The 10,985-nt window shown below is 37.6% G+C and overlaps 1 long non-coding RNA gene across 1 annotated transcript in view; it reads left to right on the top strand.

Moving 5' to 3' along the window:
- Positions 1–9,894, top strand: part of LOC138155422 (uncharacterized) — a 92,507-nt gene extending 82,613 nt beyond the window's left edge. The window contains exons 5-6 of the long non-coding RNA XR_011166826.1: positions 5,278–5,438; positions 5,525–9,894. This is a non-coding gene — a long non-coding RNA (uncharacterized lncRNA). The remainder of the gene's footprint in view (positions 1–5,277; positions 5,439–5,524) is intronic.
- Positions 9,895–10,985: the final 1,091 nt, after the last annotated feature.

The raw sequence follows: 10,985 nt of genomic DNA, 5'->3' as shown, positions 1-10,985 counted from the left end.
CTGCAGGACAGTTTCCAGACCCCTGCAACAACAGCACTGTCCTTCACTGGTGGACAGTATTCACTCTCTGTCTGCAGGATAGTCTCAGTAGCTCTGAACCAACAGAAAGGTTCCCAGACCCCTGCAACAACAGCACTGTCCTTCACCAGTGGACAGTATTCACTCTCTGTCTTCAGGACAGTCTCAGGGCTTCTTAGCCAACAGCCAGGTTCCAGGACTTCTTCAACAGGACTGTCTTTCACCAGTGGACCAATCTGGCAAAACAACATCAAAACAGACAGACAAAGTACCAGCAAAACAGACATGTCTCCTCAGCCCTTGGCAGCTCAGGGGGAAGGTCTCAAAAGTCCAGGGCAATTCAAAGTGGCCCCCAGCAATTCTCTCAGTCTCTCTCTGCCTCCATGAGGTGCTGCTTTCAAAAAGTTCTGCCTCTCTCTTGTGTCTCTCCAAATCTATGTCACCAGCTCCTCCCAGTTCAGGACTTTCTTTTCACATCAACAAGTCCATCCCACAGGTGGGATTAACAAGCTCTGGGTTTTAACACAATCAATTTGAAAACCAAGCCAATACAGGGGGATCTTTATGTTCCATTACTATCACACATTTTAACACTCCTTCTTTATTATCTCCTCTTGCCCTGCCCCCTTGCTGGGAAGAGACATGATGGTGAAATTGGGGAGTTAATTTTCTCTAGTTAAACCTCCCATCTCCCTTTTCCCTCTGTTCACCAGACCCACCCTCCCACTATGCTCCCCCAGAAATGTGGGAGACAGTTGAACCAATTGTCTGGGATCAGAGAATTCCTGGGAGAGTTACTTATGCCACCCCAGTTACTGTTCACCTCCAAGATCCTAATGTGTTCCCCTATCACCATCCATATCCTATCAAGCCCAAGGCCTGGGAAGGACTACAACCATTCATTGAAAAATTCCTAAAATATAAAATCCTTGTCCCTTTCCAGTCTCTATGTAATACCCCAGTTCTTCCTATAACAAAAGCCTAATGGAGGATATGGCATGGTTCAAGATGTGATAGTAATGGAATGTGGAGATTCCCCTGTATTGGGCTTGGTTTTCAAATTGATTGTGTTAAAACCCAGAGCTTGTTAATACCACCTGTGGGATGGACTTGTTGATGTGAAAAGAAAGTCCTGAACTGGGAGGAGCTGGTGACATAGATTTGGAGAGACAAGAGAGAGGTGGAAGACCTTTTTGGAAGCAGCACCCACGTGGAGCCAGAGAGAGAGAGAGAGACTGAGAAGGATTGCTGGGGCCACTTTGAATCGCCCTGGACTTTTGAGACCTGCCCCCTGAGCTGCCAAGGACTGAGGAGACATGGCTGTTTTGCTAGTACTTTGTCTGTCTGTTTTGATGTTGTTTTGCCAGATTGGTCCACTGGTGAAAGACAGTCCTGTTGTTGAAGAAGTCTTGGAACCTGGCTTTTGGCTAAGAAGCCCTGAGACTGTCCTGCAGACAGAGAGTGAATACTGTCCACTGGTGAAGGACAGTGCTGTTGTTGCAGGGGTCTGGGAACCTTTCTCTTGGTTCAGAAGCCCTGAAGAAGGATTTTCTGGTTGTATATTTACAGAAATCCTGGGAGAGGGTTTTGCTAATGTTTTCAGGGGTTCTAGGACTGTTCTACAGACAGAGGATGAATTGATGAAGGGACTGGCAATGTATCTTGTGGCCTTGCTGAGCCTTGTCTCCCCAGGAACTAAGATTGCTGAGAAGTTGCCTCTTGTGAAGATGAAGAAAAGACCTCCATTTGGGTATTAAGTGCTGTGTCTAAACTTGATGTAACTCTGGGGTAGATTCAATTGAGATCCAGGGGTGGGGAACTTTTGACCTTTTGGTGCTCTGTGATTGACAAATGAAGGTACTTTACTTATGTTTGGAAACTAATCTCCATTTGAGAAGAGGGGCTTTGTGGTGGACTAAATGAAGGTATAGCCTAGGGGTGGAGAAGTATTTAGACCAGGAACTTTGTAATCGATTGAATGATTGGAAGGTCCTGGGGTGGGGTAGTACTTGGAGATTATTTAATCAAGCTTAGTAAATGCTGTATTTGGAATGATGTCATGTTTTGATCTTCTCTGTTCTTGGTTTGTCACTGAATAAAATGGAGAGCACCTATGCTGGTATTTTGAACCTTGGGAAGTTGCCCTTCCTTGGCAATTACATTACACAAGATCACAGGGCTGTTAACAAAGCTGTCATCCTTATACACCCCATAGTCCCCAATCCATATACAATACTTACTCAGATCCCTGGGGGTACCCAATAGTTTTCCATCCTAGATCTCAAAGATGCCTTTATCTCTATACCTCTTCACACAGACTCAATTTATTTTTGCATTTGAATGGATTCTTCCTGGGGAAACAAGTCCATGTCATCTAACATGGACAATCTTGCCCCAAGGGTTTCACCATAGTCCACATTTATTTAGCCAAGCTTTGGGAAGGGATTTAAGGGATCTGAAATTAACTGACAGCAGCTTAATATAGTATGTGGATGATGTCCTTCTTTGTAACCCCACCCAGGAGGAATCTTTGGCTGCTGCTGCAGAAGCCTTTAATTTCTTGGGTAGTTGAGGCTATAGGGTCTCTGGATAAAGTCCAGATAGCACACCAGTGTGTAAAATATCTGGGCCACAAACTAATCCTACCTCTCATTCCTTAAGCTTTGAGAGGAAAAGGACAATCTAGTCTATACCTGTTCTAGACACTAAAAAATAGCTTTGAACTTTTCTAGGTATGGTTGGGCTTTGTAGGCTCTGGATCCCAAATTTTGGCCTTATTGCTAAGCCTTTCTATGCTTCTACTCAGGCCCCTGACTCTCCCCCTCTAGAGTGGGGTCTGGATCAGACTAAAACTTTTGAGACTCTGAAAGCTAAATTTATCACCATGCCAGCATTAGCCCTACCTGATCTAGGAAAACCTTTTACTCTGTATGTAGATGACAGGAGAGGACAGGCTCTGGGAGTCCTAATGCAGTCCTTAGGACCTGACCCCAGGCCAGTTTCCTATTTTTCAAAACAATTAGACTCTGTGGCTGCAGGATGGCCTGCATATCCCTGGGAAGTAGCTGCTACAGCCATTCTAATTGAGGAAGCTTCTAAAGGTACACTTGGTCAGCCCCTGAAACTTCTAACTCTCCACCGAGTTCAGAGCATCCTGGAAGCAATGGGCCACCAGTGGCTGGCTAGCGGCAGGCTCACCAAATATCAAGCCTTGCTCGTAGATACCCCTGACCTAACCCTTCGTGTGTACCACCCATTTAACCTGGCAACCCTCCTCCCAGACAGTGCCCACTCAGATGTCTGGGTTCATGATTGTGAGGAGACATTGGACTATGTTTATGCCAGTCTAGCTGATTTGAATGATTCTCCCCTCCTGAACCCTGAAGCAGTCTGGTACACAGATGATTCAAGCTTTATTGAATAAGGGGTCAGGAAAAATGGATATTCAGTGGTCAGCCTCTACCAAACCATAGAGGCCAAACTCCTGCCCCCTAGACCTCTGCCCAGAAGGTAGAATTCATAGCACTCACCAGAGCCCTAGAGCTAGGGGAAAATAAATGAGTAAACATTTTCACTGACTCAAAATATGCTTTCCATGTTCTACATGCCCATGGAGCAATTTGGACCTTTTGTGTAACTGATGAGCTTCCACTTTGCTTCCTGCTATTGCTGTTTTAATTTTTAGTAGGAAGACAATAATAAAGAATTCCTTTTAAGGTCAGAATTATCTACCAAGCTGAAATACTTGGTAGAGTTCTGTGAAGCCAAAGAGACATATAGAAGCCATACTTCATAGGAAATATGGAATGAAATAGCCATACTTATGTGGATAGAAATGGGGTATGGGCAGGAAGGTGAAAGATACTGCATGAAAAGTTGCTGAATTAATGAATCTGCTTTTCCTATTATGATCTATTTACCTATTTAATATGGTGAGTGCAAATGTGTTTATGACATCTGTCTTGACTTCAGCTTTTAATATTGCTCATTCCACAGTTGTGTTTGCCATAAATATTGTCAGGGTCATTGGATTAGATTTTACACAAGAAAAATTTAAATTGCCATAAAATAATGCTATATTTTCATTAGCCTATAAAAAAGAAATTTCTTACCAGTAAGATTCCCAGTATATATTCTAGATTTTATATTTTATAAAAATGCGTATTAATTGATTTCTTTTAGTTGTAAAAATATGAGTGTTACTATCAACTAATTATGTTACCTTTGGTAAATCACTTAATCTCTTTAAGCCTCAGTTTCCTCATTCATAAAATGAAGGGATTAGTTGGATGACCTCTAAATTCCCTCCTAATTCAACTAATCCTTGATTCTATAGTTCTGAACTAAGGGTATAACCTAAGGCAAACCCATCACCTATCTGTCTTCATTGTTCTTTCCATCATCAATATAAATATGTACAGGAACACATCTCCTTCAATGATATGATCATATCACAAGCTGTTAGATTTGGCAATTAAGAGATTTCATGTATGTAAGGTAATATGCCTTCCTTCTTTCTTCCTGTTCCCCTCAAGAAAATTTGGAAGACAAAAAACACCAAACGTTCATTTTCATCAAAGCTTCACTTTTGTTGACTGTGACTCCCACCAGACCATGCTCTTAACATGGTAAATTTAACACTGCACTAGTTTTTTTGCCTGCTTTCTGTACAGGTCCAAGTTGGTGAATAGTCATTTCTTCATTTGAATTTAGCTATTTTATTGAAATGGCATAAAAGACATTTTATTCAGTGACTTTTTTATTTAGTGTAACTTCTTTAATTAACAGTTATGAATTCAGTTGAGTTTTTCACAAGTGTGCATTTCATTAGCAAACAAAATTATGAAAGACAATAGAATTTATTTTAATTTATTGCATTTTATATTTGAGATATTACCAAATAGCTTACAATTATGCTGGCACACAAATTCACTGGATTTAATTGAAATTATTTAATAAGAAATGAGCAAGCTAAGAAAATGCAAAGAATAATAAAGCATTCCATCCAGCTAGAGTAAGAGACAGGATTATTCCTTTTTTAGAGAGGGTTTAGATGCAGTTTGCCTGACAATTAAAGACAAATTCATGGCAATTTGTAGAAGATCTAATGGGCATTTCCTTACCTTTCTACTCTGTTCTCAGTTTGAATTTATTAGAGCACTTATCAGTGTATGAAGTGTGCAGGTAAATGTCTCTATGGTAATTCACATGGGATGCCTGGAGCAGATGAACATTAAAGAATTTACCTTTCAATTTAAGGAGAAATATGGAAACCAACAAGGAGAAGATAAAGAGATGCTGAACTATACAAGGACCTTATGAGGGGCCTGCAGAACATAGGATTTCTCCAAGGAACCAAGTTCACTGAGGAGTCAACACCAGATGGAGATGTTGAAAAGACAACAAAGACATAAACAGAGGTAACCATATATGTTTTAACAGCAATAATCACACATGGAGAGAGAGGACTTACAACTGATGGCCTGTTGCATATATATTCCCACAGAACCCAAGTGGAAAAATAGAATCTGAATGAAAGAGTCAAAGAAGACAGACATTTAATGAAGGATGTCATGTGAAGAATTAAGAATGAATTGACACAGAGTTACATTTTGGTGGCCTATCTGGGATCATTGACATTCATTTGCACTAAAAAAAAACCCACAAACAAATCACACACACACATATTTATAATGTGTACATGTGTGTTATATGTAATCAATTTTAGTGTGATATGTGTTTGCCTGTCTCTCTCTCAAAAAGCTAAAAACTATGTGTAATAATGAAATATGGAAAATTCTCCACCATGTATGAGGGTCAAACAAGAATGCCCTTTTCCCTCTCTCATTGCCTTACTTTATTTTACTGCTATAGAGCCTCAATGAGAGAAAGAGATGAGAAAGACAGGCATTTGATGAAGAATGTCATGTTGAGGATCAGGAATGAATTGATGGCTTAGCTAGGATAATTGACATTCATTTGTGCAAAAACAAAATGAAAAAAGTTCCACGAACAATAAGGCCAAATATAAATGTCTATGTATGCATATATATTGATACAGACATATACATATATATTAAGAAGGACCAGTTTTAATATGACAAAAATATATATCAATATCTATCTATACATTTACATCTATATATCATCTCACATTATCTATACTTTTTGTATTTATTTATCCATTGTTATATCTCTAGTCAAAAAAGTTAGCATTGCTTGTAATAGTGAAACATTGAAAAATTCCCCAGTAAGTATAAGGGTACACAAGAATGCTCTACTTTTTGACACAGTTCTAAATACTAACTAAAATAGTAAGACAGAGGGGCGACCAGGTGGCTCAGCGAGTAAGAGCACTGGCTCCAGTGTCGGGATGACCTGGGGATCAAATCCGGGCTTAGATACTTAGCACCACACCCAGAAATAACTGGCTGTGTAACCTTGAGCAAGTTACTTAACCCCAATTGCTTAAAAAAAAAAACAGTAAAACAGGAAAAAGTAATGAAAGATATATGGTAGACATATGAAAAGAAATAAAATTCTTTTCTTTTTTTGGTAGAGGCCATCATGGTTTAATTAGGGAAGAACCTAAAGTCATTACTTTAATTCTCTAAAGTAGCAGAATAAAAAAAACTGTACAAATCATCTTTCTATTAAACAAAACAAAAAAAGAAAAAATACTAAAAAAGAAAATCCTCATTCAAAAATAACTACAAAATGTGTAAAATATCTGGGAATCAATCCACCAAAATACCCTTAAGAAATGATTACAATTTTGAAGAATATTAATTGCTTATGTTTGGGCCATGTCAACATTTTAAATGTTGTTTTTCCTATATTAATTTATAGATTTGGTGCATTATTAGGCATATTCTATGGAGAGAAACAATTACAGAATTTATTTGTAAGTACAAAAAGTCTAAAATCTCAAAGGAAGTGTTTCCAAATAGGAATAAGGGGTGGAATCATTTCCTGGCTTCAAGTGATATTATAAAGCAGTAATCAACAAATATGTTTACTATAGCTTACAAAATGGATAGTAGATAGTGGAAAATACTAGATGAGATTCCAAAACAAGCAAAAAGAAGGAGAGGAAGGGAGCAAACATTTCTTAATCACCTGCTATAGGCTAAGCACTGTGCTAAGTGCTTTACAAATATGGAAGTATTTGATAAACTCAGGAAAACAAATTACTTGGGAAATGACTGGTATTTAAAAAGAACTGCTGGGAAATCTAGGTAGGGATTTTGCCAGAAATAGCTGTAGAAGAGCATCTTATATTGTATACTATAATACATTATGAATAGATATGCAATCTAAATATCAAAGGTCACATCACTAGAGGAAAATGGTAAAAGGGACTAAAAAGAACTATGGCTAGGAGAAAAATTTTTAACCAAACAGGGGACAGAAACGATTATAAAAAAAATGGTTTCAATTATTTTTTTTTAATTTAGGAAAATTAATAGCAGATACTTCTACAACCCTCTGATTAGTAATATTAATTAAGCAAAAAACACAGAGAAGTATGTTTGCCAAAGATGTTTATCAGCATCTGGAGGATATCTGGGGGAGAATACAAACAAGTCAATGAAGGATTCCCGATAGATAGTGAGGACCTCTAGATAGGCCACTTTAGATGGCATTGTGCTGATGGCATCAATCCCTGAATCAGTTCAGAGCCTCCTAAATAAAATTTGTAATCTCTAAAAAAAATCAGCCTATTTCAAGAGAAAAAACAAAATAAATAGAGGAAACTTATTTCCAAATAGCGGCATTCAACTAGGTAGAAAACTATATAGTTAGTTCTTCAGTATACTTAATTTGGACAGATACTGGAAATAAATGAAGAATTGTGACCAGAGTTAAAGAGAAAGAGGAAACTCCCTGTATGAATATTTAAAAAAAATCACTCCAAAATTGATCTTCTCAGAAAGTTACCCAGGGTATCAAGAGATCAAGTGACTAACCCAGGGTCATACAAGTAGCATATTTCAGAAGTGAAGCATGGACCTTTCTAGCTCCAAGCAGTATTGTGAGGAAAAATATGAAATAATATTTGTAAATACTTTGCAAACATTGAAATGCTATATAAATGTTTTAATAGTAACCATCATCATTATTAATATTTTTAATCCAAATTCCTAGACCAATTCTCTATCCATGCCATATTGCCAAAATTATGTTTGATTAATTATTATATTTTAATTTTGAAAAAAGTTTATTTCAGTCATGTGTGCAAATGCATGTATTTCCATATAAGTGTATGTGTATACATATGTACATACATACATGTATGTATATGTGTGTGAATATATAATAGATTTAATTTTAGTCCTGAATATGCTCCCTCCCTCTAAAGGAACAAATTTCCAATTTCACACTGTTATTAAGGGCAAAGAAATTTTATGTGTATATGCATATGTGTACATATAACATATTATACAATGCACATGTATTTCATACACAAACACACACTATATCTATGCACATACATATATGTATACACTCACATAACTGTACATTTAACCTATACTAGTTTCTTGGAAATACATCCATCCCAGAAAGTAGGAAATCTCTCCAGTCATTAAACTGTTGCTAGAACTGTCATAGAATCATTGGCCTAGAGAAATAGAATCATAGATATTAAAACCAGGGAGGTCTTAGGGCAGGGTTTCTTGACATTTTTGAATGTATATCTGTAATGGTAATGTAATTTGAATTTGAAGATCCCTTTGTGTTAGCAAAGGTAGCAGGTACTTAGCACTTAGTAATTGATCAAGCCTCTGTTGGGGAAACAGAAGGTATGAACTCCTGTGTCCTGTTGCTGATATAACAGGAAGGGATTGGCTGAAACAGGAAGTAGCTAATGCTGTGTGTATATAAGAAAAAACCCAGAAAGGCACAGTCAGAATTTCTTGGGACCAGCATCTGGTGGCAGAGCAGCTACAGAAGAGAAATGGAAACAGCCAGAATTTCCTGAGAACTTGTGCTGCTGGGGCTTCTTCTGAACAGGAATCCAGGAGCCCAGGAGCCCTGTCCCCCCCAATGCTGGATAAGGTGATTCTGATTTTTGAATGAGCTGCAGAAGACTGAGGAAGCATGACCAGGATGCAGGAACTTTGTTCGTGGCTTGGTTGAGCCTTGAATTCCTGGGAGCAGAAATTGTGAAGGAATTGAGATGGACTTGACCCTGTGAACTTCAGTGTGGAGTATGGATCAGGACCTACCCAGAGAGCTGGACAAAGAACTGGGAGCTGTCTGCCATTGATTGAACCCAGGTGACAGTCTGGTGAATCCAGGTAGAATCTGGGACCATGGAAAGGGATGCAGGGAATCAGCCCCAAGTCAAGATGAAAAGACCTGTCCTTGGGTACTGAGTAATGATGAAATTGTAGTTTATTAGTGACCTAGGGGTGGAGGATTGGTGTATGATGCTTAGTAATTGATTGTTGGATAAGTGACTGATTGAGTTAATAAAGTGTGCCCCATGAGTGGAAGACTTAGACTATTGTACTTTGAGATGATTGTTATTGATAAGTAACTAATTGAGTTGACTTAGTTGCCCCATGAGTAGAAGACTTTGACTATTGTACTTTGAGATGATTATTCTTTGTTCTAAATATTGTGACCACTTTGGTGAAAACTATGTGGACATTTTAATGATAAGCTGTTGTGAATACTATATTGTGATTTTCTGTGATAAGTTGTAATATTGTGAATGCTATACCTTGATTTTCTGTGGATGTTTTGCTTTGATTTGCTATGGAATAAATAGAGTGTTCACTATACTGTGTAATCAGAATCTTAAAATCTGTTCACAGTAGAAGTCCTCTGGAAAGCTACTCGTGCATGGCATTACCATGTCATAGACTACTTTGGCAATCTGGTGAAGTCAACAGATTCCTTCTCAGAATGTTTTAAATTTTATGCATTCTGAGAAGGGGTCCATTGACTTCTCCAGATTGCCAAAGTTGTCTATGACATACAATTCCATGTCCAAATCTTCTTATTAAAACCAACCTCCTTAAGATCGCACTGCAAGTCAATTGCATACACACATGCATGTACACATATACACATGTGCACGATGCATGTGTGCATGTCCATATATGTACATATATGCATACACACATGTGTATTTCTACATGTATATAATTCCAAAGGATACAAATTATGTTGAAATACAGTTATCAACATATATATTTTTAAAATACAAGTTCCCTGATCCCAAGTTAAAAACCCATGTCTTAGGAAGATTACTCTCCCTAGCTCACTCAATTACATTGAAGTTAAGAAAAGTGATATTTTGTGTGATTTAGGGAGTAGTCCAAGGTGTAATAGTTCACATATACATAGTTTACCTAGTATACATAGAATTTTAGAGGTGAACGAATTGTAGTGCAAAGAAATTACGTAATCACAAGGTTCTCAAGTAGCAATGGTCAAACTCAAATATTCTGCCTCTAAGTCCATGTACAAATCTTGTTATTAAATCCATCCTCCTGAGTTCACACTGAAAGTCAGTGTGCCATTTATTCTTAGCCATTTCAGTGCTCTTTCCATGTGAATATCACTCCTAATAGTAGAATGGAAGATACAGATATATTCTTTCTAAAAATGCCAGTTTGTAAATTAAAATATATTTTCATGTAATTATAATTTTAATTAGTTATTCCCTATCATATATTTTATTTTTTCTTCAATGAATTGTTCCATATATGTTTAGAATTGTTAGCCATACAGTGGTGTCCATGAATTTTATTTCTTTTATAAGTGAGTGTGCTATTGGTATGGTGTTTGCATGATATTGGTGTGATGCTTTATGTTTTGTTGCTATGATGTTTGCATGGCATTTGTCATGCAATTGGCATGGCATTGGTGTGATGGTTTCCAAGACATTGGTGTTATGTCTGTGTGATATTGGTGTAATTATTTCATGATAGTGATGCACTGTTTAATATTAG

The sequence above is a fragment of the Petaurus breviceps genome, unplaced genomic scaffold (genome assembly GCF_028583685.1).
Source record: "Petaurus breviceps papuanus isolate PSGF00001 unplaced genomic scaffold, PetGlider_PUasm1.0 91133, whole genome shotgun sequence".
Classification (NCBI taxonomy): Eukaryota; Metazoa; Chordata; class Mammalia; order Diprotodontia; family Petauridae; genus Petaurus; species Petaurus breviceps.
Note: the sequence above shows the minus strand (reverse complement) of the source record. Positions and strands in the feature narration are given on the sequence as shown.